The sequence below is a fragment of the Grampus griseus genome, assembly GCF_964374135.1.
Source record: "Grampus griseus genome assembly, chromosome: X".
Classification (NCBI taxonomy): domain Eukaryota; kingdom Metazoa; phylum Chordata; class Mammalia; order Artiodactyla; family Delphinidae; genus Grampus; species Grampus griseus.
Window position 1 is genome coordinate 105,883,916 of NC_138999.1, and position 26,280 is coordinate 105,910,195.

A 26,280-nucleotide genomic window follows, 5' to 3' on the forward strand; every position below is an offset into this window, starting at 1 on the left:
CAGGTTTGATCCCTGGTTGGGGAAGTAAGATCCCACAAGCTACGAGGTGCAGCCAAAAAAAAGCAAAAACAAAACAAAAAACCAAAAATGATGAAGAGAATTTGAATGGGGCAAATCTTAGGAAAGGAGAGAAAATAGTGTGAGAAAAGGTATACGTGGGAAAGTACCAGGAAAATGGGAAGTAATTTAGTTTGCTTAGAATGTATGGTATATGAGCAGGGAATTGTTTAGTTCAGTCAGTCATTCCTTCAATCATCCATCTAATGTTTTTTGAGCACCTATCTTGTTTCAGGCTTAATACTACGCGCTGGGGATACAACAGTGACCTATACAGACACTGCCCCAGCAAAGTTCACAGTTATGAGTGATGAGATTTGGATAAGACTCCGTGGAAGGCACTAAAAACTACCCTAAAGAGTTTGTACTTTGTTCCTCAGGCCCTCACACTCAAAGTGTGGACTTCAGACCAGCAGCATGGGCTGGGCACGAACTGGGAGTTTGTCAGAAATGCAGAATCTGAGGTACCGCCCTAGCCTCAGGCTCATTGAATCAGAATTTGCATTTTAGCAAGATTCCCAGGTAATTCTTAAGCACATTAGTGTTTGTGGAGCATTGTTTTTGACCAGGTGAGCCAATAAGAGAATATGTAAGTGAATGAGTTAGAGTAAGTAAGGGAGTAAGAAAGAAGCAAGTAAGCAAGCATAAAAGTAAGGAAGTAAGGTAGAGTATTCTAATCAGGATTGGATTGGATGCAAAAGAAACTGGACATAGGACTATTATTGCAGCTTAGACGAGAAGTAGGAAGGGTTGGATGTGACAGATTGAATCTTTCGTATAAAGATATAGCTTCAGTTCCATTAACTGATACTGGAAATATCGTATGTTATTCAAAGTAAGAAAAAAAATCAGCAAATTCAGTAACATAACATTTGAGATGTCTCAGTAGGTACCAGCTATTCATTTCGGATAAGGCTTATTGATATGTCTAGTTCCTGTTGACACCACAGTCCACAGTCTTCTCCTGAGTATCAAAGTATCAAGCCCTTAATCATATAAGTTCATAGAATATTGATAAGGATTTCAGAAATTAAGTCATTATACCTCAGTTCACAAGAAGTTGATTTGTATATGAGAAATTCAATCTATTAATTTATAATGGAGTAATTACCTTTCTAATAACCAGAGATTTTTTCTTTTATTACCAGCATTAAATTTTTTATTACAACTTTTTATTTTGAAATAGTTTAGAACTTACAAGAAGTTGCAAAAATAATACAGAGAATTCCATGTACCCTTCACACAGCTTTTCCCAACGATAACAGCTTACATAACCATAGTACGATGTCAAACCCAGGAAATCGACACTGATACAATAGTATTAACTCAAGTACAGACATTATTTGGATTTCACCATTTTTTTCATATAGTCGTGTGTGTGTGTGTGTGTGTCTGTGTGTGTGTGTAGTTCAATAAAATTATTTTTTTTTTGGCTATGCTGCGGGTCATGTGAGATCTTAGTTCCCCAACCAGGGATCGAACCCGCCCCCCTGCATTGGAAGTGAGGAGTATTAACCACTGGACTTCCAGAGAAGTCCCAAGTTCTATAAAATTTTATCACATGTGTAGATTTAAGTTAACATCACCACAATCAGGATACACAACTGTTCCATCACTACAAAGAAACTCTCTCCCATTACTCCTTAATAGTTACACCCTTTCCCCAACCCTAACCATTGGAAACCATTAATCTGTTCTCCATCACTATCATTTTATCATTCTGAGAATTTCTATAGTGGAATCATATTGTGTGGCTCTTTGAGATTGGCTTTTTCCACTAAGTATAATGCCCTTGAGGTCCATCCCAGTTGTTGCATGTATCAATAGCTCCTTTTCATTGCTGAGTCGTATTCCATGGTATAAATGTACCATAGTTTGTTTAGCCATTTACCAGTTTATAGACATTTGGGTTATTTCTTGATTTTGGCCATTTAAAGTACATTTGCCATGAGCATTTATGTACAGGTTTTTGTGTAAACATAAGTTTTCATTTCTCTGGGATAAATGGTCAGGAGTAAGATTGCTGGTCATAGGGTAAGTGTATGTTTATTTTTTTTTAATTAATTAATTAATTAATTTATGGCTGAGTTGGGTCTTTGTTGCTGCGCACAGGCTTTCTCTAGTTGCCGCAAGCGGGGGCTACTCTTCGTTGCGGTGCGCGGGCTTCTCATTGCAGTGGCTTCTCTTGTTGTGGAGCATGGGCTCTTAGGTGTGCGGGCTTCAGTAGTTGTGGCCCCCGGGCTCTAGAGAGCAGCCTCCGCAGCTGTGGCGCATGGGCTTAGTTTGCTCGGCGGCATGTGGGATCTTCCTGGACCAGGGCTCGAACCCATGTCCCCTGCATTGGCAGGCGGATTCTTAACCACTGAGCCACCAGGGAAGCCCTGTATGTTTCACTTTATAAGAAACTGCCAAACTGTTTTCTGGAGTAACGAGTACAAGATCGTAAAAATTACCTAAGTAATACATGCTCACTTAAAAAAAAAAAAATTAACATAACAATGTATAAAGTGAAAAGTTAACTTACAAGCCCTGGAACCCTGTACCACCTATTTCCTGAGAGGCATTGCTAACCTGTTAGGTTTCCTGTATGTTCTTCAGGAATGTTTTATGCCTATACAAGCACATATATATGTTTGTAAATATACATATTCACAAATGGGATCATACTATACAAGCTATTTCCAACTTGATTTTTTTTTCACTTAACCCATCCTAGACATATTTGTGTATCAGTAGATAAATACATACTTAATTGCCTTAATGGTGGGCATAAAACCCTATTGTATGGATGTATCACAATTTCCTTAACCAGTCCCCTAATGACGCCATTTCTATCATTGTCAGTTTCTCTTTATTACAAAGCTATAATGAAAATCTTCTATATAATCTCTGTATAATTGCATGAGCATCTCTGTATGATAGATTCCTAGAAATGGAAATGCTAGGTCAATTTTTCATGTTATGACATGACTTCATTTTTTAAACAATTTACACTCCCACCAATGGTATATAAGAATTCTTGGTTCTTCACCAACATTGAGTATTATCAGAATTTAAGGGCTTCCCTGGTGGTGCAGTGGTTAAGAATCTGCCTTCTAATGCAGGGGACACGGGTTCGAGTCCTGGTCCAAGAAGATCCCACATGCCGCGGAGCAACTAAGCCCGTGCACCACAATTACTGAGCCTGCGTTCTAGAGCCCATGCACCCACAACTACTGAAGCCCGTGTGACACAACTACTGACGTCTGCGCGCCTACAGCCCGTGCTTCGCAACAAGAGAAGCCACTGCAATGAGAAGCTTGCACACCGCAACAAACAGTGGTCCCTGATCACAACTAGAGAAAGCCCGCGTGCAGCAATGAAGACCCAACACAGCCAAAAATAAATAAATAAATTAATTAAAGAAAAAAAATTAAAATCTCTTGCCAATATGGTAAAAGTGGTATTTAATTTGCATGTCTTAGTGGTGAATGAAGTTGAGCACTATTTTATATATTTACTAGCCATGTGCATTTCTTGTCCAATAAGTTGACAGTTTATATCCTTTGTTCAGTTTTCTACTGGAGTATTTTTATCTTATTGATTTGTGAGAGTTCTTTGTATATAAGGAAATGAGCCTCTTTCATTCGTGTAGCAAATATTTCCTCACAACTTATAGTTTACCTTTTGACCTTGTTTATGGTATTTTGATACACATAATTTTAAATTTCTGTGGACTCAAACATATTCATCTTTAGGCTTCTGGATTTTAGGTAACATATAGAATGGTGTTAGAAAATAAAAAATATATATGTATGCTGTGTAAAGTAAGAGACTATCTGGAAAACCTAATTATAATCAGAAGCTTGCTCCATTTACATGGAGTCGGAGCAAAGAGAATTGTGGTATGCTTTATTCTGACTGTGGTAAGACTGGAGGATCATCTCTGCTACACAGTGGGGTACGCATTTCTAAAGAACAAAATATTTTTGCATCAAATACTGTCTTGCCCCTTACACAGTATCAAATATTCTAACTATTCAACTTTACTTTCTCAGTATTTCTTATCAGGCACCAAAAGCTTCTGCCATTACAATATTATCTCATGAAGGACATGCTACAAATAATTAAGATTAAAGCTTATTTTACATCAGTTACATATTTCATTTGATGACATTTTCTCACTTTGTCCTCAAATTCTAAGGATGTACTCTTGGTCTTTCAGTACCCTAGGAAATAAATTCCACTTCTCAGATAGGACTGGGGCACACAGCACTCTGGTTTGAACATATTGAAGGTTTAAAAAATATTTTTTGAATGAACTCTAGAAAGAAAGAGGAGCTACTGTGAAACATTCTCAAATATTGGTATATATTTGCTATAAAATTTCTGATGTTACACCAGTTACACTTATTAATTTTCTTCAGTGGTAATTTTTACAAAATGAAAGTAAGTTTACTAAACAGAGGAAGTTTTCAATTTTGTTCAAAGTATAAAATTGTTTAAAGAAGTCTCAGTTGCTACATAGACAATCAGCTGATAATGTTAATTTATAAAATAAAAAACTATTTGTACCATGTACTTTCAATGTGATGTTTGGACCAGAAAACCAGTAATTTTCAGCTAATACTAAAAAGGAAATCATTTAATATCAATTGATATTAAATTGGCACAATTGAACTAAATTAATGTAAAATGATTTGGTACAGAGCCCAATTTTTCTATTACTTTAAGTGGAATTTTGCATTAACTTATATAACTGTAAAATTTCCACTACTCCCTATTTAATGTTCTAGCTGCATCATTCTGTGACTTGAATCTGTTAAAAACTGAATAACATTCTACCAAAGATGGTCTATAAAAGAAACGGAAATTTATTTTGAACAGTATTCCACTCTCCAAAGTTTTTGAGGTAAGTAAAAATGTCTCAGATTTTATTTCTTGTTATTGATATTTAGATGATTCTGTTTAACTTTTATTTTTCAGTTGAATAAATATACCATAACTTTTTTAAAGTTGCAGGAAAAAATTTAAAAACCAGTGAACAGAGTTTCTCTCCTATCCTAAGACACAGGCGTGATAAGGATATAATTTAAGGATTGAAAATAATCATTATATTGCTTTAGGAATGTTTTAGAAGCGATATCGGGTGAATTCTCCACGACTTAACACGGGGCTTGCATTATTTCTCATTTGGAAAATTTGTCTTGTTATTAAATACATTTTTTCCTTCTAATTTAAATCTAATTTAATATTAAAAGAATAGCTTAACCAAAAATTAAAGAAAAAGAAACAGCTCTTATTAACTAAACACTATTGTATAAATTTGTAACAGCAAGGGAAACACTGTAATAGGTCACTTCTCCCCGTCCTAGGAAAAGCGGCGCTTCGGAGGATAAGCCGTCCCCGAGTTGATCCTTTCCCCCCCCCGCCCCCCGTCCCCCCCCCCCCCCCCCCGTAGAGAGCTTTCGGCGGTCAAAGGTCCGGGACGCTGGATTCGAAACAAACAAAAAAATAAATAAAAAGGATAAAGACTTAAGAGTTTGGGGTCGAAGGAGCGATAGGGTATCCTTTCGCATTTCAAACATCTTGAGGGAGGGGTGAGGCGGCAGGATAAGAAGGAACCAAAATTCTTAACTAAGTAGCGAGGCCGCCTCCACCCACGCTTCCAGGAAGACTGTGGATAAGCGGGGGAGGCGGGGAACACCGGGTAGGTGCTCCTCGACTCCTTCTGCCCGATTTTCGATTTCCCTCCACTTCGCTCCGTCCTGTTCCTCCCCTCCGCCCCAAGAGTGGAGAATAAACTGTTCCAGCGCCCGGCCTAGCCTAGTAGCCCAGTTCCCTAAGTCTCCTAGACCCTGGAGAGAGACAGACCACGTTTTCTGGGAGACGGGACTAGTGTTATAAAGAAAAAAAAAATTTTTTTTTCTCCAGTGCCAGGTCTTCCCGGTAGAGAATCAGCTCGCTTTCTCTCCACACCCGAAGCAAAAAACAAACAAAACAAAACAAAACAACTCAAAAAACAACCCCTCTAAATCACTTAGGATCAGGTGCCGGAGTCACGCGAGTTGAGTTCTTTCGGTGGGAAGGAGTAGGCAGTGCGGTGAAGCGAGGGTCCGGGATCTAGGGCCAAAGGCCCTCTCGCTGGGGCCTGTCACAGAAGTGGACGTCGGAGGGTGATGCCCGACTAGGCTGCCACCTCGGGCTGCGCGGGGGGCGGAGAGGCCCGGAGCACGAGTCCCCAGCGAGCCCAGTTTCCGATTTCCCACAGCACGGGGGCTCCTCCGGACATTCCTACCGCCCTCCCCTCGACCCCCCCCCCCAATAAAGAAAGAGGAAACGCGGCGCGCCCGGCTGCGCGGCGGAAGCGCTGCTAAACGAATGAGTAAGTCAGGCGCGGGCACGCCACCTTGTTTACCCCACTCGGCGGCGCGCCCCTGCGGGCGCCTCGTTGGGAGGCGGCGTCGGAGACGCTGAACCCGGGAGGCAGTCGGCCCCGATTGGCTGGAGATTGGGAGGAGGATGCTGGGTGGGAGGGCAGGGGGCCAGGCGTTGCAGTGGCGACTCTTTGCCGCTAGATGACGCTCCCTCCCAACGGGAGCCGGGCGCGGGTTCGCGGCCGACAGATGGCGCCTGCGCGTTCCATTCGCCTCCAAGTCGCCGAAGAGCGAACACCCCAAACAATCCCGAAGCGCCACCAAAAAAAAAAAAAAAAAAAAAAAAAAAAAGAGAGAGAGAGAGAAAAAAAAAAAAACCCGCCGGATCCGACCGCCACTTTCAAAACCCCCCACCGCTCTAGAACCGCGGGAGCTTCCGTCCCTGAGTAGAATTCGAGGGTGTAAAGAAGAGGAAGGGAAAAATATCTTGTACCAGCCCAGGGGTGAAGAAGCCCCCGGCCTGAGAAAGAAGGAAGGAGGAGTGGGGGAGGCGAACAGTCTCGTTGCTGCCTCTGTATACGCTGAGGGGGGAGGTAAGTTATAAAATGGCGGAGGCGAAGCTTCTAGAAGTTTGGAGGGGCACCCGGAGGGCGCGGGGCCCACCGTGAGGCGCGTGTGGTTGAAACAGGGCGCGAGAGAGGAGTTGGGAGGGAAAGACACTGGGCACTCTTGCCGTTTAATTTCCTCTCTTGTTCCTTTGCCTCCAGCGGGGCCCGCCGTGGAGCGGGCGGTCAAGTGAAGGCGGGGAGAAGCCTCCTCGTCCCCGCGTAACCCCCAGCCCTTCTTTCTCCCCTCTTCCCCCAAGTGGCTCCCTCAGCACTACCAAGAACTTCCAGCCCCCCTTCCTCCCTACCTCCTACTCCTAGAGTGGCTTTCTACCGCAGGACTCTTCTTTTCGACTACCCTCGCTGAAGGTTTTCTCTTCCTTCCCTCGCCCCACTCTCCCTCGGGGCCTCTACGGAGACCCCCCCCCATGGGTGGCCCAAAATGGAGAACGCGGAGCAGCGCAAGATGGAGGCTCTGCTTCTCGGTGTAGTGTTAGATTTAGGTGCCTTTTCTCCGGCAGGCTCTTAAGCCTGGGAGAGCCCGAACTGGAGGTGGGGTGGGGTGCGAGCCGTAGTGGGGAAGGCCGGGCGGCCGCGGTTGGGGTGGGGGAGAGCGCGGCATCGCGGCGAGGGGAAGGAAGAGAGCAAAATGGTGGTGCTGGGAACCTAGGGGGGAGGGGAGGCGAGGAGGCTCGCTTGTGTATATTTGGGCCTCGGACCGAGGGAGGCGAGGGAAAATCTACTCTGATCACACCCCTCCCTCGTGCCCCCTCCCTTCTCCCTTCCCCTCCTTCCTTTCCTCCCTCCCTCCTCTCCCTCCCTCTCTTCCTCCCTTCCTAGAGAGGGAACAACATTCATGTGACGGGCCCCTCTGCTTCTCCCCCGCCCCATCATCTCCAGCGCGTGGTGGGGGAACTGCCGGGGAAAGCGATTGGCATCGATCTCTCCATCCCTTCCGAGGCCCGACTTCGGTCAGTTTTCTTCGGGCAACAATTTTCTGAATAGGTTGGGGTCTGGCGGTGTTGGCCCCCGCGTGCAGACCTTGCCCCGAAGGGGGCCCTGCCTGCCTGGCATGGGAGGAGGGGGGAAGGGCGGGAGTGGAAGGCTGTTTGTTGGGGGGTTTTGGCGCCACTTTTGTTTTAGTTTTAGTGCTGCTTTTCGTTCCCACCCCCACCCGCACTGTCTTTCTCAAGGCACGAACTGAGCTGATCCTTGCCCCAGGTAGGCAGCTTCTGCTTTTTCCCTCCACACTTTTATTCTTGCTTGGGGTCGACTTTCTTTTTTCTTCTCTCACGTACCCGGTGATCTGTGGACGGCGATTTTAGGACGGAAAGGGTCGGATGGGCCATGGGAGAGAGAAGGTGTGGGAAACAGCATCAAGTAGTTCCGCAAAACTTTGAGCCCCGTTCTCATTTTCTTCTGGCCTACATTCGTAAACGTATTGTTGATTTCTGCCCTTTTTTTCCCCCGTCGCGAGAATGTCTTGTTTTGCCTTTAGTTTTTTTATAAACCGCTGTACTTTCGACATTTAGTTTCCGCTCCCCCTTGGTGTATATGCCATTTTATTTTTAATCATGAACTGTAATGGGTTTTATCGTGTGATTTTTCGTGCTGCAGTGTTCAGCTTTAATTTTTAATATTGCATTAGTAGTTTCATCTGGTTTGTGAGACTTTCTCTTCTGTGGCCTAGAAATGTTTTATATGTTGTTGCCTACCGCCCCCCCCCCTTTCTCTTGGATGTAGTTTGTTAATTGAGGGTCATGGTGTTTGATTAAATGGTTATTTACAGTTTACGTGATATATCTATTAGAAACTTTTGATGTGTAGGATTAGATTTAAGTAAACGAAGAGCTCGTGTTGGTTTGAAATGGTTCCTTAAAATGCGCGGGCCGCCCTCCCCCCCCCACCGTAGAGCCCCATCTTCCCCTCACACTGGAGTGTAAATTCCATACCCCTTTTCTCCCACGGACCGCCGTATTTCACGGCAGCCACACCCTGTATTTGTCTCTGTGGATTGGGCTCATTATCAGCTTAATTTAGTGACTCTTAAACCACCATGATGGGACTTGCTTAAGCACGAAGCTTCTTTTCCTGTTTAGTCCTAGTGGTTAGTGTCGAAAGAGGAATAATCGAGGTTTCTTGATGAAACCTGGTGCGGTCCAACCTCTGCCTTTTTTCTGTTGTCTTTTTTCCTACTCCGGGCTGTTGGCGGTGTCAGCACCGCTGCTGGGGGCGGGGGTGGAGGGGAGAAAGAGTCGGGTTACCGAAGTGCGTCATTCCTGGCTCTAGCAGGGCCTGCTCGGGAGCTGCTGGTGTTTGTTACTGTCCTCGCAGCACTTTCCTGCCAACCTTCTCTCTCTGCGTATTGGTTAGGAGCAAAAGCAGGAGGCGGTCTCCTAATTCTATCTGTAGCCTAGCGCGTTGCGTTTAAGGGTATATGTGAACTTATTAAAAAAAATCGGCCTGGAAAGTGGATACATTTCTCTTTAATGACATACAATTCAGGTAGTTTAGACTTGATTTCATATATTTTCCAGTGAACGGTGGGGTAATTTTGAACATTTTAAACCACTTACGTTAAAATGCCTGTTTTTTTTTCCTACATTGATATCAATCTATAATTAGGAATCAGAAGGACCAGTTAAGGCGTAAGTGTTCAGCGGTCTTTCAAGTGCTTGAACTGTAATTTTATGACACATTATGTTAAATAGTCTTTTTTTTAGTTTTGAGCCAAGGTGCTACGTGAATGCAAGCTAATTGTAAATGTTTAAGTTCATTTTCATCACATTCTTATTTACCCTTTTAGACGTAATTTTAAATATGTCCTTGGGATCTTATTGGCTTTATCAGATTCTTAAAGATGGGTATTTCCCTGTTTAAAAAAAATCCGAATTCTTAAAAAAAATTTACCACCTAACAAGTAATTGTATAGGGTGGCTGTACAGTTACATTGTTAGATTCTTGACTTCTTGCTAGTCTTTGATACTTTTTTATCTTTGGATTTTTCTCTGTACATACTGAGCACAGTGTCTTCCTTTTAATTCTTTTCTGAAGATAATTGGGGGAGAGGTGGGAGGTAGAGATGAAACAAAAGTGGCCTTGAGTTGATGATTGTAGCTGGGTGATGAGTACAGGAGAGCTCATTGTACTATTCTCTCTACTTTAGCGTGTACTTGAATGTTTCCATACTTAAACAAAAAATTTGGAAGAAAAAAATTCAGATTGTCTTGCAATTTTGGTGTAATGACTTAAGTTTATATTTACATATTATTTGCCTGGGAAACTTGGCCTTGTGTATAAGTAATTACACAATGTCTGACTTACAAACTCAAAAAATATTTAAATTGAACCAGTATAGAATAAGCAAGATAAATGGTTATAAATTGGTTGAACTTTAAATGTTTGTAACTTAGTCTGAACGTGCTCTACTTTTAGTTTCTTTTTTAATCCTTTGAAAATAGGAAAATTCCATTAGCAAATTTTGTAAATTCTGCTTGGTGTCTATTTCATTAAGTTGGAGTTCCAGTGAGTCAGTATGAAAGGGATTTACTATTAATAGGAGGGGCTTTGGCAGTTGGAATAAATGACAGTGGAAGGGATTCGGGTGCCCTAGGGAGCATTCCTGGTAAGAAGATCGAGGTAGGAGTTGAATTCAGTTTCAGTATTTGGTGTTTAATGAATGGGTAGAGAAGAGGATTGGAAAAGAAATCTACTTCTTACCTGATCTTTCCCACTGTGAAATAACTATAGCATCCTAAGGTATCAGAGACGGGCAGTGGGGGTGGGGTGGTTTTTTAAAAAAATTGATCTGAAAATGAATGTTTACATACAAAATGAGTTAAAGCTCCCCTCCCCCCACTTTTAACCATCTGATGCCATAAATAGTTAAAGGTTGATATGTAAAATATTTTAATGTTTTATATTAAGAACATCTGACCAATACCCATCAACAGTAAAGTAAAAATGCGATGCCATTAAAACCTTCAGTCTCCTTAATTAGTGTATTTGTAAATTGCTCCTACAAAGAATTTGTAGATCATTTGAAGTTAAGTGCCTTATTTTCTGCAATTTTGTGTTGTTCAGTGGCAGGTTTTTTCACCCTATAAGATGTATTTCTGAACATACGTCAAAGTTTTAAAGGGAACCGAAAATAATGGATATTTAACTTCTGTATTTGGCGAAGTGTGATCCCTAATCATTATTAAAGCAAAAATTCCACCCTAGGCTGGGGACAGACATTTCGTAATTGTTAATATTAGTCTGTTTGTATATTTCGTATTCATCACTTTAGCTTTAGAAGGATGTTAAGAGAAGACAGATTATGTATTTTGAACTCTTATATGCGAATAATCTTAAATGTTGAGGATTGTGACTTCAGATTTATTTTATTGTGAGGCAAGAGCTAAACTACTAAAGCAACAAACTATGAGTTTGGTAACTTTGAAGTCTATTTAGTAAGGTTTTTTTTTTTTAAAGCCCAAGTACTCAAGATTTTAATGAAATTAAATTATACGTTATTTTTTCATTGTTTTCTTTTTGAACCTTAATGACCTTGGTGGTCTCCTGAGAACCTGTGAATTAAAATGGGTGGGTTGGGGTGGGGGACAGGCTCAGGCTCAAACTACCCTTTGGGAATATAGGGTTAGATGTGAATATACACCTTGGACAGTTTAGTAATGCTTAATACTCTGCATGTTTAACTGATGCCACCCACAATTATGTGTGGGAAGGGAGTAAACAGTGAATAGCATATTCTCCTTTGGGTTCTTTATAATAGATGGAAGACTTCAGTTTTTGATGCTGCAAGTTAACTTTCGAGCTTAAAATTTACAGTAGATGGACGCAATGATCTATTACACCTCAATGGGATAAGGTTCATATCTTTAATGTGACTTTTTTGTCTCACATGTTAAAAAAACACTGGTCTTGTGTTAGTACTTTGACTTCGCTATTAGATTATTCGAAGACTTGAACCCAACAGTTTACTGTGTAGTGGAGCTCTATCCTATACCTATTTTGGGAGTTGGGGAGCATAGCAAAGGCAAGGGATAGTCCCAGTTATCTATGGGTGTCAGTATATATTGAAACACCGTTAATTATCAGAGAGTAAAGAAGAAACTTTAAAGATACAGATTATTTTAAGAGTTCTTTACATGTATTTTATTTGTGTAATTTCTACATTTGATACATATTTAGGACTTTTAATTTGTGGTTCAGTACTGCTCCTGTATAATAATTTTCTGATATCTCTGGATATCATGAGTGGTGGTTATTGCGTGTTCTCTTTGCCAAAGATACATGAGAAAACAAAATTGTCAGCTTGATATTTTTCAGTCTCCTGAGTTGCCTGCTTTGTATTTAATTTAACCAAATTTTATATTTTGTCAGTGTGAGTGGTGTTGCTTGGTGGAGTCTTAATTTTTGTATATGTGCATTTAAAAAAAAAACTACATCTCTTTAGCAGCTATGGTAATCTGCTACCTGAACTGTATTTTTTTTTCTGAACTGTATTTTTAATGTATGCTTGCTATAGTTCTATCTTTGCTACTAGCCAGAAGAAAACAAATCTTTACATATGGTTGGTCTAGTCTAGAGATTATTGAAATTGTTTTAAGCCCCATCCTCTCCCCCAAATGAGGGGAGGGTGAATAATGTTGATGATCTGTTCTTTTTTATTTTAATTGGAAAATACACGACTAGGCTTGATGAGACAAACTAGAGCGATTTCTGTAAACTCTGGATAATCTAATGTACACCTCAAAGGTAAAATTCCTTTATAAAAATATATTGTTCAATCTTTGCGATTGGCTCCCTACTGTATCCCTTTAAATTCTTCAGGAACACCCAAACACTGGTAAATATAAACAGCTTGTGATCGCAATAAATATATATATATTGTTTAAATTCTGTTGAATGTTGTTAGGGGGGGAAAACGCAGGTCCTATTTACACTTTTGCATGAATAACATTTGTTTTAATGGGATTTGACCTATAACTTGTTGAATCCTGAGATATTCTAAGAAACTCTTAATTTAGTTGCCATTTGAGTGACTTTTAAATGCCAATAACTGTACACTGTGTGTTTTAACATGTATTGTTTAAACTTCTCTGCTACCTTGCAAGATAGATGGTTGTCATTTTACAGATGGGGAAATTGAGGCTCTCAGAGAATAAATGACTTGTCACATGATAATAATTGACAGTCTGAATTCACACGCATATTAGCCTGGCCTCAAAACCTTTGTACTTTTTTGTTAAACTCAGTAGTTTCTCTTAACTGTGTTAGGTCTTGGGATATCTATCATTGAAAGCATGTATCTTTTCAGTGTTACAAAATGAAGATTTTTTTCACGTATAGTACAGGGTTAATGCAGATTTTTAATGTAGGGTTAGATGAGTTGCTGCCTGATGAACGGTCTAATTGTGTTTTATACTAATAGTTGAAATAGTTGAAATAAATCTGAGCTTTAGGTTTGTTTGAGTATGCTCATTATACAAAAGTTTGTGGAATAATATATATATTTTTTTGTTTTAGATGGGATAATATGTTGAATTGTATTCTTAATTTTTGGGGGGTCATACTATGGTAGATAGAGTGGTTTCACTGATTTTTTTTTTCTTTTGTCATTTAAGCTCTATATAGAATGGAGCTAAGTGTGTCTGAGAATAGTTCCCCAATCATTCAGCATGTTTATTGAGTGATTTGAAAAGAGAATTTAGGTGACTCTTATAATTCACTGCTCTGATTGGTTCTGTAGGGTTTTTTTGGTTATTTAATGGTACCTTAAAAATATTTTCTTCTAAGTGTTAGTACCTTATCTGTTTCTACTTTCTATTCTAGTTCATCTTTTCACTTAATTAAAATTTCTTGTTCTTATTTTTTATCAGGTAATAGTTAATATTGCTGCCCTGGATTATTTGGTTCATTAGTGATCAGAATCTTGGTTTCAGCTTTCTTTGCTTTTCCTCTTTCTCCTTCCTGCTTTTCATAAACTATAACTAGAACTTTTCTAATCTGAAGGAATGCTAGATATCGTGTAGCTGGCCTAAGATAAATTAGTGGAAATGGGGTAAAACCAAAAATATTAGTGCTTTTCACAGCCATGAGTCAAATTTATATATTTTATGTTAATCATTTCCTTAAGCTTTATTCTGTAGGAAATATTTTTTCCAGGTGATATTGTCTTCTACCCAGAGTCAATATTGAGTCTTTTCATCCATATTTTCCCCTTTGTAGTCCAAGAATACCACTGGTGTTCTACCACAGAATTATGCCCCAAGGCATCCATTGTATATAATAAATTAGTTTCTCTCCAGTGCATCTAGAAAGATACTAGCTATGTACTGTTCTTGGGAGAATTCAGGAAATTGTCACTCAAATCATTTTCTGAGTTCTGTGGTTAATAACATGAGGAACACTGGTTGAGAAAGGTTGCTAGAATATTAAGGGACTTGGTTTGATGTCAAACAAGGTTTTACTTTTCATGGTTTCTTTCCTGTCAGTAACCCTAATATAGCCTCTACTTAAAACTTAACGTTTGATAAAAAGTGAATGCAGTTGCTGATACTGCCATTTCTGTGGGATAAATTGGTCAGTGTTGATTTCAAGCAGTTAGTGCTACTTAGTTGTTTTAAATAATTGAATATTGAATTTGGGAAGTTAAATGCATAATTTCATTTGTAAAAAAGAATATTGTAGGAGCTCTGTTCATTATATTATTCAAAGCCTTTTATAAGAAGCCTTTGACAGTGACTAACATTAACAATAGGTAACACTAACTGTACTCTTACTGTGTGCCGGACACTATTACAAATGCTTTATGTGTATTAGCTCACTTAGTCTTCATAACCCTCTGAAGTAGGATGACCATATGATTTTTTGTTCAAACCAGGATACTGTTGAGAGTGAAAGGGGGCACTAAGTGGATGGCATGCTAGGATAACAGTATAAACTAGGACTGTCCCAGAGTAACTAGGATGTATGATGACCCTAATTAACAACTCCCACCCCTTTTTTAGAAGAGAAAACCAAAGCATAGGAGGCCAAGTAACTTGCCCAGTTAGTAAGTGGTAGGAAGAGATTCGAAACCCCTATGGAGATTTCTTTGGGCATGAACGTGATTTAAATTACTTTACACTGCCATATTCTTAGAGTTTGTTTTTACTCTTTGGAGGAGTTTTTATTGGTATGGGGTCGACAGTAAAAGACAAGATACAGTGTTTTTAAAAACCCAGTAGAATTTCCAGTTGGCTTTTTTCAAGTGACTCTTAAGACTTCAGTGATGATGTCTTAATGTTGAAAAGCAACTTCTCTGAGTGAGGTCCTCCTAAATAAAAACAGAAAACTCCATGATAACTACTTTTACTGTTTACATCTGTATTTGTTTTCCTTACATTGTTTAGACTCCCTTTACGGGTTTCTTAGGAGGAAATGTGAATTGTATGATATTTCATGGGGGCTCTTAGATGGAAAATTTCTTCTGAGAAGAAAGCTGAAAGAGACACAGTTTTGTGACTAAGGAGAAGTAGTATTAGAAAAGAAAGAAAAAGGTCTAGTTTAGAGACTTATTCGAAGTTAAATTGATTCTGTACCATAATTTGAAAATTAAGTCTTTTGGAGATTGATGTGTCATTTCATAAAATTAATAGTTGTCTTTTATTTTTGGTGACTTTTGCAACTGCTTTGTATTCCCAGCCTGTTTGTTTGTGGTACACACCCCCCCCCAAATGATTTAAACATTTGGTGAAATGATTTCAGCATAATCACAGATTTTACTATTTTGTAAAATAAGATTTTTTTCCCTCTTTTTTCTTTTAGTGAGGGTGAGTAGTAGAGAGCTGATCTTAAGAGGACTTCATACTTAGCTATTCTAATATTTCATTGAGGAATTTGTTTTTTTTTCCGCTAGCTAGTTCACTTTTATAAGTTTTGTTGGCATCACTATCTTATAAACAACTGAGAGGCTATTAAGTAGGTCTATTCAATTCTTAAAGTCATTTGTTTAGTTCATTAAAGCCATCGTGAAGTTGGAAGGTGGGGACTGCATATCTGACCAGAGGAAGGAATTTGTGGGCTGCATAATGACTGGTAAACAAAAGGTTATTTTGTGGATTTGATTTATTATAGAAATTAATGCAGTTGGTATTTTTAAAAAGCTATTGCTGGGTTTTAATATGGGGCCCATGGATAGGGTGGAGGTATGAGAACCCTGTGAAATTAATGTACAACATGTATAACTGCATTTATTCAAGTTTTCAAAAGAGTTCATTCGTTGTTTTTTCAGCTGGTACTTAAAGTGCCTTCAGGGATGGGATATACAGTGGTAAACTACGTAGTCTCTGCCCTCAGTCAATGTTGTCAGTTGAGTTTTATCACCCCAAAAGGGTTAAAACTAACCCATTTTGGAAACATTATGTACTGGGATTACTGTATATTAAAGAATACTAAGCTAAAACCAATAGCCATCAATGCAGTTTTTTTATTATTTATTATTTTTTTTTGCGGTACGCGGGCCTCTCACTGTTGTGGCCTCTCCCGTTGCAGAGCACAGGCTCCGGACGCGCAGGCTCAGCGGCCATGGCTCACGGGCCCAGCCGCTCCGCGGCATGTGGGATCTTCCCGGACCGGGGCACGAACCTGTGTCCCCTGCATCGGCAGGCGGACTCTCAACCACTGCGCCACCAGGGAAGCCCAATGCAGTTTTGATAGTGTCCTTAATTTAAGATTAGTGACAAGTATTTAAAAATAAGGAGTACTCTGAAAAGCTTTGGGGAAAAATAACAATTAAGGACTGTTGATGTAGCATTGCAATGCTTCAGTTCAGTCTTCGGTGGTTGTTAATAAACTAAGTTAAAGAAGCCCACGATCATTCCCTGTAACCAGTTACTGTTATCCAAAGGTTGAGACCTTCTAAGTGATATTGTGCTTCTGTGTAAAAGAAAAAGAGGCAATCAACAATCACTCTGTTATATAGGACTCTTGTGTGTCTTTCTCTACCTCAAGTTGTAAATGCTTGCGTTTAAATAGGAACTTAAATTTATCCCTGCTTGTGTTTTGCTTTTTGACTTTGGATTCTTTGTTGGAGTGTTAGCTTGAAATGTCTTTGTAGCAGTATATGATATTCATTAAATTCATTCTCTACATACATATGATGATGTAGGTTTGGTATATTTAAAGTAGTATTTCCATTTCAGGACTGGGATGTATGATACTCTCTTTTCTTGGGTTTCTAACGTTTTTCTCTTTTCAAAAGCAAGAATATTTCCACACTCACCAATGTATCTCCTGCCTTGTAACTAATTTGCAAACTTTATGGTGGTTAGAATGTTACTACAAAGAACACATTTAATATTCTCTTACTAAAAAAGGCCTTTTTTGTGATTTAAAGAAATAGTATTAAAGATAGTTGGACATGAACCTTTGAGAATTTCCCTTCTATGCTAAAGAAGTAGAGAAAATGTAGGAAATATTAGCAAAGCCATAATATTTTTCCTTTGGGATATGTCCCTCCCTGTTTCCACCACTCATTCAGGCCAAAAGACATTCCTCAGACTTTATTCCTGGCAGGAGAATTGAGGAACTGGTGGTAGCCATGGCTGGCAGGGAAGTAGAAGCTTGAAGGTATGTTTTTGAAAAGCAAATTTGTCAATGACAAATGGATTTTTCCAGTTTGAGTATATGTACTTTTTTGAGTTTTGGTTACATGTCAATGCATAAAGTGCTACTATTCATTGAGGAATATTCAGTGGTTGGATTCATATTTGGGTGTTCTAAATATACTTGAAAAATTTCAGAGGGATTATCTGGACAATACAGGATTATATTAGAAAAGATCGTTTAGTAGGGAATTAGTTCCTAAACCTTTGAAGTTAGACTGAAACAGTTATCCAGGTTGCTGCAGAAAAAATAGCAAACCTAACATGAGAGATAATTATTTGTGTGTATAAATATGTAATGTTTATATGTACAATATTGGTGAATATCCAAACTCATGTCTTATAACTAGTTTACCTTTTTCAGACAAGGGATTACGTTTTTATCTGATTTTGAATTCTTGTCTCATTGTGTAATATGTATCATGCAGATTCTGAAATGGTAATTAAAACCTTAGGTTTTCTAGGAAAGTAACCCTACATTATAATTACATTATTAATATCTCATCTTCAAGACCTGTATGTTGGAAGAGAAGTAGTCAATTAGTTTCCTCTAGTTGGCTTTGCATTAATGATAAACTTTGTGTATCTACAGGATATCATTTATAGGATCTACTACACAGCAAGGCTCCCTAACATTTAATTTTTATTTCTTAAAACAACCATGTGAGATAATTGGTGGTATTTTCATTTACTGAGGTTCAAAATAGTTAAGTGACTTGCTCACGTTCACTCAGCTAGTTAGTGGCAGAGCCTACTTTTGAATCCAGTTCTGCCTAATTCCAGCACACTTCTTTACACAGTGATACATTGCCTTCCAGTGGGATATTTATAGACTTGTGTAGTGATAACTTTTGGCGGGGGGGAAGAGTAAGAGGGGGCAAGCATACTAACTTGATGAGACTGAGGAAGTTAGACTTCTCAAAGTAGAAAACTTTTGGAAATTAGGTAGGGGAAAGGCTTATTTTCTACCAAGAGCTGATAGGGAATAAATTATTCTCAGTCTGAAGTTAGATGTGATATGTTTCGTATTTTATAATAAGCATCAAATAACACCTAGAAGAGGGTTGGGTGGGGGAAGATGATAAAGTTTGTTACATTGAATTTGTTTTAATCCCCAGTAAAGTGACATCTGAATTAATTTTAAGGAATTAAACTTCTTATAAAATAAACTATGAAACAAAATGTTATCCAAAGCATTGTTGGCATATGTCTCACTAGTAGTGTTCCTACTAAAGGACAGTAATACTAACGGGAGCAAAATCTGATCAGGTAAATTGGTCTAAATCCAGATAACATCATGATGCTACTTTTATGTTCTTCTGTTCTGTTTTGATTTTCATTTTTCTCCAGCACCCTTTTCTGTTGCTTTTCCATCTCCACTATCTGTACAATTTCTAAAATTCTCCATGTAAAGTAGAACTGTTTTGATGATGATTTCCTTTTTTTTACTTTTATACTTTTACTAATAATACTATATAACTCCATATGCTAGGCACTGAAATAGAAGTGATTTCAAAAATAAAGCCATTTTATCCTCCCAGCAACTCTCTGAGGTAGGTACTGCTATTGTTTTCTGTTTACAGGTGAGGAAACAGGTGCAAAACAAAAAGGTAAAATTGCACAAGGACACATACCTAGGAAAGCGGTGGAGACTTGATGTGAACCCAGGCAATCTGATTAGTGTCCCATGTTCTTAGCACTACAGTACCATACTGCTGATTGTTGACATTAATATGAATGGTTTCCTCATCTTGGCAGTGTATTTATTTTAAGTCTTCTCTTTAATCATGAAGTATGTTTGCTCATCCTAATAGGAATTTTAGAGGTCAGCAGAGGATTGGGAAATTTTCTGATCCTCAGGTTTCCTAGCTATAAAATGGGTAATCCTGCATGCCTTATGTTATTATGGGGATTAGGTAACAATACTTTTCTGAGTGTTTTCTGTATGCCAGACAATATGCCTAGGGTTTTGCTGGCATGATAGACCCCCAGATAACTGTAATATTTTCATTTATTGAGTACATTCTGTATGTCAGATACTTGATGTAATATACTACTTTTACATCTTACATTGTATAGGGGATATTGTACTCATTTTACAGAAAACTGAGGCCTAAAGAAATTTAGTAATTTGCCCAAATATGTTCTCACCTCTCGGCCGTTGTATTTACTGTTCCCTCTGTCTGGTGCGGTTGCTTATTTCTTTAGGACATTTTGCTCACTCAAGTAATCAGCCTTTCAGTGAAGTATTCCTTGGCCATATCATGTAAAATATCTTTTGCCCCCAACACTTCCTTTTCTCCTTACTGTATTTCTCTGCATGGCTCTTTTCATTATCAAACATAGTTTTATGTGGGTTATCTCTTTCCCCACCTTAGAATGTAAACCCATTGAGGGCAAGAATATTTGTCTTGTTCATTGCCTTAACCCCAGCACCTAGAACAGTGGTTGGGACATAGTAGGTTGTATAATATTTGTTGAGTGGATGCATTATGTGGTATCCCGAGACTCACTAGGCTTACTTGCAAGCTGATCCTGAATTAGACTGATTTAATCTTAATGGACCAAGATGGGCATTTTCCGAAACAGAGTTGTGATGAGGATTGTGCTTGGGGCTGTTTTGGGGTGGGAGTGGGGAGGCAGTGCAGTCTCCTGTTGTAGTTTTTAGAAGTCTGTTCTCATGAATTGCCTTGAATTCCGGGAGGAGTATGTGCCCTCAGGTCAGCTTCTAGGTTCTGTGAAGCCTTTTATCTCTTAGTAGAGGTCTGCTTTCCAGCTTCTTACTGTCTTAACTTTCAACCCCTCATTTTGCCTAAAGATTTGTTCATTGACCATTTATAGTGTATTTGTGATGTGCGCAGTGTGGAGCTGTGAAGCAGGGAGTTGGCTTCATACAGGAAGATTCCTAGCTTTGCCATGATATGTACATAAACATGTATGTATGGTAAAAAAAAAAAGAACTGCCATGTACTGAAACTTTAAATAATAGTTTTAGTTTTAATATTTTGATAGCACATAAAATCATTATTTTCTCATGTCTTGGAATTCATACCTCTTTCTTTCTGCTTCTCATAAAATTTGTTGCAATAATGTATGTAGTTGGAACATGGTAGTGATAATACTGAACCATGCTCTTGCACTTAAATGGTAGCTGATTTTTGAGAGAAAGACAAAATTGTATTTTTAGATATTTCAATCTTAAGCTGATATTAGCGCAACTGGAGTTCAGCAGATGTAAGAGTAGGAGATAGACCTTAGGGATCCCTGTGCATACTGTACATTGGTCTTTAGAGGGGAGAAGTTATAAATAAAGAGGAGTAGAAGGCCAGGAGTGAAAACCTTATTATTAACTGGGTAGGAGGAAGAAGTAGGAACATTGATAGACTGGTCAGGGATATAGGAGAAAATCTAGGAAAATGTAGCATAAAATCCATAAGCATCTAAAATTTGAAAAGAATCCAGATGGCATGTTCTCCCATCTGTGAGATGATTTTAAATTGTATACAGTATAAAAACTGTTGTTTCAATTATGTCAAGATGAAATTATCTTTAAAGCTGATATAATCAATGGTTATCCTTATGTAGATTGTTTTCTTTGTGGCATCTCTTGGGAGTTGGGTTCTTCTTCCACCCTGGGTCCCAGGTTACCAGACTAAGCTGGGAAGTGGTCTGGGACAAGAAGGGAGGGCATATCTGGCTTATTGCATTCTGAAAAGTTAATGAAAATTTTACTGGAATTACTTTGTATGGAGCTGTGGATAATCAAAGAATTGATTGTACTTAAATATGAGTGGTATTAGATAATATACTGCAATTTGATGTCCTCTTCAAAATAGCTGTGAAAATTATGGTTGGATTTGCTGGAGTCTATTTTGAAAAGGAAAACCTTTTCTTTTTTTCCTCTGTTCTTTTATATGAGATAAGTGTGTAGGCAACCACTTCACTTTTCTTCAAATTTTGTGGAAAAACTATCTTGGGTAGAAATAATGCCAGACGTGACTATCTTACAAAATTTTCTCACTTTTCTGCTTCTTGGGATAATATTTCAAAGGGAAATTATTGTTATCAGTCTAAAAAACTACTTATAATTCTACTTGCTTCAATCCAAAACTATTTTTTTCAAAACTATTTATTTTTTAAAATTTTGGTAAAATGTAAAATTTTACCATTTTAAGTATACAGTTTAATGGCATTAGTTACATTCACATAGTGGTCCAAACATCACCACCATCTATCTCCAGAACTTTTTCATCATTCCGTAATAAAACTCTCTACCCATTAAACAGTTCCCTATCTCCCGTCTGCCCTCAAACAGTTCCTGGTAACCAGCGTTCTGCTTCGTGTTCCTATGTATTTGACTAGGTACCTCAGGTAGGAGGAAGCATAGAGATATTTATCCTTTTGTGACTGGCTTATTTTACTTAGCACATTTTCAAGGTTCATCCTTGTTGTAGCATGTGTCAGAATTTTCTTCCCTTTTAAGGATATATAATATTCCATTTCTGTATATACCACATTTTCTTCATTCATCCGTGATGGACACTTGGATTGCTTCCACCTTTTGGCTGTTGTGAATAATGCTGCCATGGACATGGTATACAAATATCTGTTTGAGTCTCTAGTTTCAGTTCTTCTGTGTGTATACCGAGAAGTAGAATTGCTCCACAAATATTTGAGTGTCTATAAGTGGCAGGCACTGTGCTAAGCACTGGGGATATCAGTGAACAAGGCAGGCCTGGTTCCTGCCCTCAGAATTTACAGTCTAGTAGGGAAAAAAGATATTAAATAAGCAGTTACAATTAAGTATGGTAAGTGTTACAAAAGGGCAAGTACAGAGTGCCATGTGTATATTTTATATGGTCGTAATAATGTATATATTGTTAAAGTAAAAAGAATACAAAACATAAAATGCTTTTTCATATTCTGATATCCCCTGCAGCACCTCACTCGCCAACCTACCACCACACGGAAACTTTTTTGTCCCCACCCCCACACATTTAAAAATTTAATGCATCTGGAATATATTTTTGACTCTGATGTGACGTAGGGCTATTGTGCTGTTGTAGTCTATAAGCAGTATATCTTTGGTCTTTCTCTATTTCTGGCACAGAGCTCCCCAAACCCTTCGAATTTCCTCAGTGTTCGGAGTGATAGAGGTATCTTTTGTTGTATCAATAAGGTGACTTTTAGAAAGCACCTTAGGGTGGGGACTGGTTGGTTGCCAGTGAAGTCAGCTGTGGTTAGAGGGTTAGAACTTTCAGTCCCCACCCCACCCCCACTTCTGGGGGCATGGAATGCAATCACCAGTGGCCAATGATTTAATCAATCCCGAAGCCTCCATAAAAACCCTACAGGAAAGGGTTCAGAGAGCTTCTGGTTTGGTGAACTTATGGAAGTTTGGGGAGAATGGCGAGCTCCAAGAGGACTTGGAAGCTTCCTTGCCTTTTCCCGGTACCTTGCCCTGTATCTCTTTCATCTGGCTGTTCCTGAGTTCCTTTTACAATAAACTGGTGATCTGCTAAGTAAAATGTTTCTGAGTTTTGTGAGCCACTATAGCAAATTAATTGAACCCAAGGAGGGGTTCTTAGTGTCAAAAAAAAAAAAGCACAACCTAAAAGTTGAGAATTATGTTTTATTTGGAGGAATTTCTGAGGACTGCAACCCGCAAGACAGCCTCTGAGATAGCTCTGAGGGACTGCTCCAAAGAGGTGAGGGAGGGGCCAGGATAAATAGGAGTTTTGCAACAGAAAACAGGTAGTTAGAACATCAAAAGACTACTGTTAGTTAAAGAAAACCAGACATTTCAAGTTAATGAATTTAGCACTTTTCTTGTATGGGAAGATGCAAGAGTCTGGGCTCATTGAAGTCATTCCTTTGATAGGCACCTTAACTATCTAGGGCCAGTATCCTGTTCTTTCCTGTCCTCAGTCCCCTCAGGGTGCACCGTTGCAGGGTGGCTGCTGTGGCTAAGGGTTTGGGAGCGGGAAGCCCCTTTGTCTCCATCCTGAGTTCCCTCAGGGCTCACCATCGGGGCAGCAGGTAGTGGCTGATGGCTTGATGGCCATAGATAGCATCCTTTGTTTGCTGATATGGCAGGCAACGTTTTTCATTCGCATTAAGAACCTCTAATTTATAGCCAGTTGGTCAGAAGTACCGGTAACAACCTGGACTTGCGACTGCCCTCTGAAGTGGGGTTGGGCTGGGGCAGTCCTGTAGGACTGAACCCTTAAACCTGTGGAATCTGATGCAGTCTCTGGGTAGACAGTGTCAGAACTGAGGTGAATTGTAGAACTCCCAGCTGATGTCTGGAGAATTACTTGGTGCTGTATGAGATATCCCCCCACCCCCTCACCCCTGCCCGCAACACAACATTGGAATTGGGTCTCAGAACCAGTTTAGCTCTACACATTTTTGTCTTTTTGTGTGTGTGCCATACCATCAACTACCTAATTATTTTCCTTGCTGTACATTTGTCTCTTTCCTCCTCTGTTTTAGAAGGCACAGCTTCTATGAGTAACTTTGTCTTTTCCCCTTATCTAGTTATGTCCAGCAGTGGGATCATGCTGTCATTGAGTATGAACTTTTTGAAGCTCCTTGTAACTGAAGGTGTGTTGTTTTCCAGTAGGGTCGTACCTACCTTACAGTCCCACCATTGCTGTCGTGTATGGTAACCACATTATCCCTGCTTTGGAGATGTTATTTTATTTTATTTTTTTGCGGTACGCGGGCCTCTCACTGTGTGGCCTCTCCCCTTGCGGAGCACAGGCTCCGGACGCGCAGGCTCAGCGGCCATGGCTCACGGGCCCAGCCGCTCCGCGGCATGTGGGATCTTCCCAGACCGGGGCACTAACCTGTGTCCCCTGCATCGGCAGGTGGACTCTCAACCACTGCGCCACCAGGGAAGTCCTGGAGATGTTATTTTAAGCAGTTTTGCTAGTGGTATCTCAGATTCCTTTAATTTGCATTTCTTTGATTAATAGCTAGAATGAACATTTCCCTTTATTATTTATTTATTTATTTGCGGTACACGGGCCTCTCACTGTGTGGCCTCTCCCCTTGCGGAGCACAGGCTCTGGACGCGCAGGCTCAGTGGCCATGGCTCACGGGCCCAGCTGCTCCACGGCATGTGGGATCTTCCCGGACCGGGGCACGAACCCGTGTCCCCTGCATTGGCAGGCGGACTCTCAACCACTGCACCACCAGGGAAGCCCTTCCCCTTATTTTTGAGCAAGGTATTTTGAATGTGACAGCCAACACTTAAGTTTAACCTGAGGGCCTTTTAATTATGAGTATACAGTAGTTTTCTGGTTAATTACTGGTAGTGATGGTTTTTAGTATTAAGTCTCAATAGAAGTATCTAATTTTATTTGGATTTGTGTATTGTTTTGGAATGTCTGTTCACCTTATTCATGGTGTTAGTTCATTTCAGTTTACGAACAGCAGTTGCTTAGGAAACCTGCAATAATCTATCCATCCACTTGTCTAGCCCAGTAGTGTTAAGTTGCATTCAGTGGACAGTTTGTGGATGAGCTGTGCTCAAGTGTTTTGTAAACAGAATATGAGAGAACCAGTGGGAAAAGCCCAGATTTTTTTCTCACTGCAGTGTAATCTTCTTAGCAATGAAGCCGACAGTGAAATTAAATTTTTATTAGTAGTTCAGCCTGTTTTTCTTTCTTTTTTAAAAAAATTAATTAGTTTATTTATTTTTGGCTGCGTTGAGTCTTTGTTGCTGCACGCGGGCTTTCTCTAGTTGTGGTGAGCAGGGGCTACTATTTGTTGCGGTGCGCGGGCTTCTCATTGCGGTGGCTTCTCGTTGCGGAGCACAGGCTCTAGGTGCACAGGCTTCAGCAGTTGTGGCTCGCGGGCTCTAGAGTGCAGGCTCAGTAGTTGTGACGCACGGGCTTAGTTGCTCCGTGGCACGTGGGGTCTTCCCGGGCCAGGGCTCGAACCTGTGTCACCTGCATTGGCAGGTGGATTCTTAACCACTGTGCCATCAGGGAAGCCCTCAGCCTGTTTCTTGATAGTAATGATTATTCTTAGTCATGAGCAGGGTAGATAAAGTGAAATTGGCTGTTTGACGTCGTTCTTTGAAAAAAAATAATTACATGATGGCATTAATGGTTGTGCCATGTAGTAGTCAGTCCATAGACTACTTCCAGATAGTAAGTTCATAGACTTCCCCTATTGAGAATTTGTCAGTCTCAAGGCATTGTGAAACCAATGATAAAAGATACTCTTCTTTAGATATCTGAGAATGTTCTGGACTATCTAACTTTAGAGTGATTAAAGATACATTAGCAGCTTTGTAGTGAAAAAATGTTCAGGTCCGGGGAGAGAAGTTCAGGGCAAGTGGAAATATAGAATAATTTGCAAGCATTTTTGGGGGGATTAGGACTGACTTTAGTTAGGAACATAAAATGTATTACTTATAGCTTTAGTTAAAATGATCATGCGTGTTATATTACGTTTAAATGTAGTGAATGGATCCCTGCTCCCCTCTCAACACAATCACCTTGTTTTATTTTCATGGTAGCTTTTCCACTGCTTGCTATTTTCTTATTTCTTTGTGGTCTTCGCCCTACTGGAATTTAAGCACCATGGGAACAG

At 39.7% G+C, this 26,280-nt stretch overlaps 1 protein-coding gene across 5 annotated transcripts in view; it reads left to right on the plus strand.

Moving 5' to 3' along the window:
• Positions 1-6,636: 6,636 nt before the first annotated feature.
• STAG2 (STAG2 cohesin complex component) overlaps positions 6,637-26,280 on the plus strand; it is a 116,159-nt gene continuing 96,515 nt past the window's right edge. For 3 of the 5 annotated variants that reach the window (XM_082680696.1, XM_082680700.1, XM_082680699.1), the window contains exon 1: positions 6,637-7,006. The gene's annotated coding sequence lies outside the window, so the exon portion shown is untranslated. Of the gene's footprint in view, positions 7,007-7,484; positions 7,571-7,853; positions 7,990-26,280 lie in introns of those variants that run through there. The other 2 variants (XM_082680698.1, XM_082680697.1) reach the window with 2 other exon arrangements.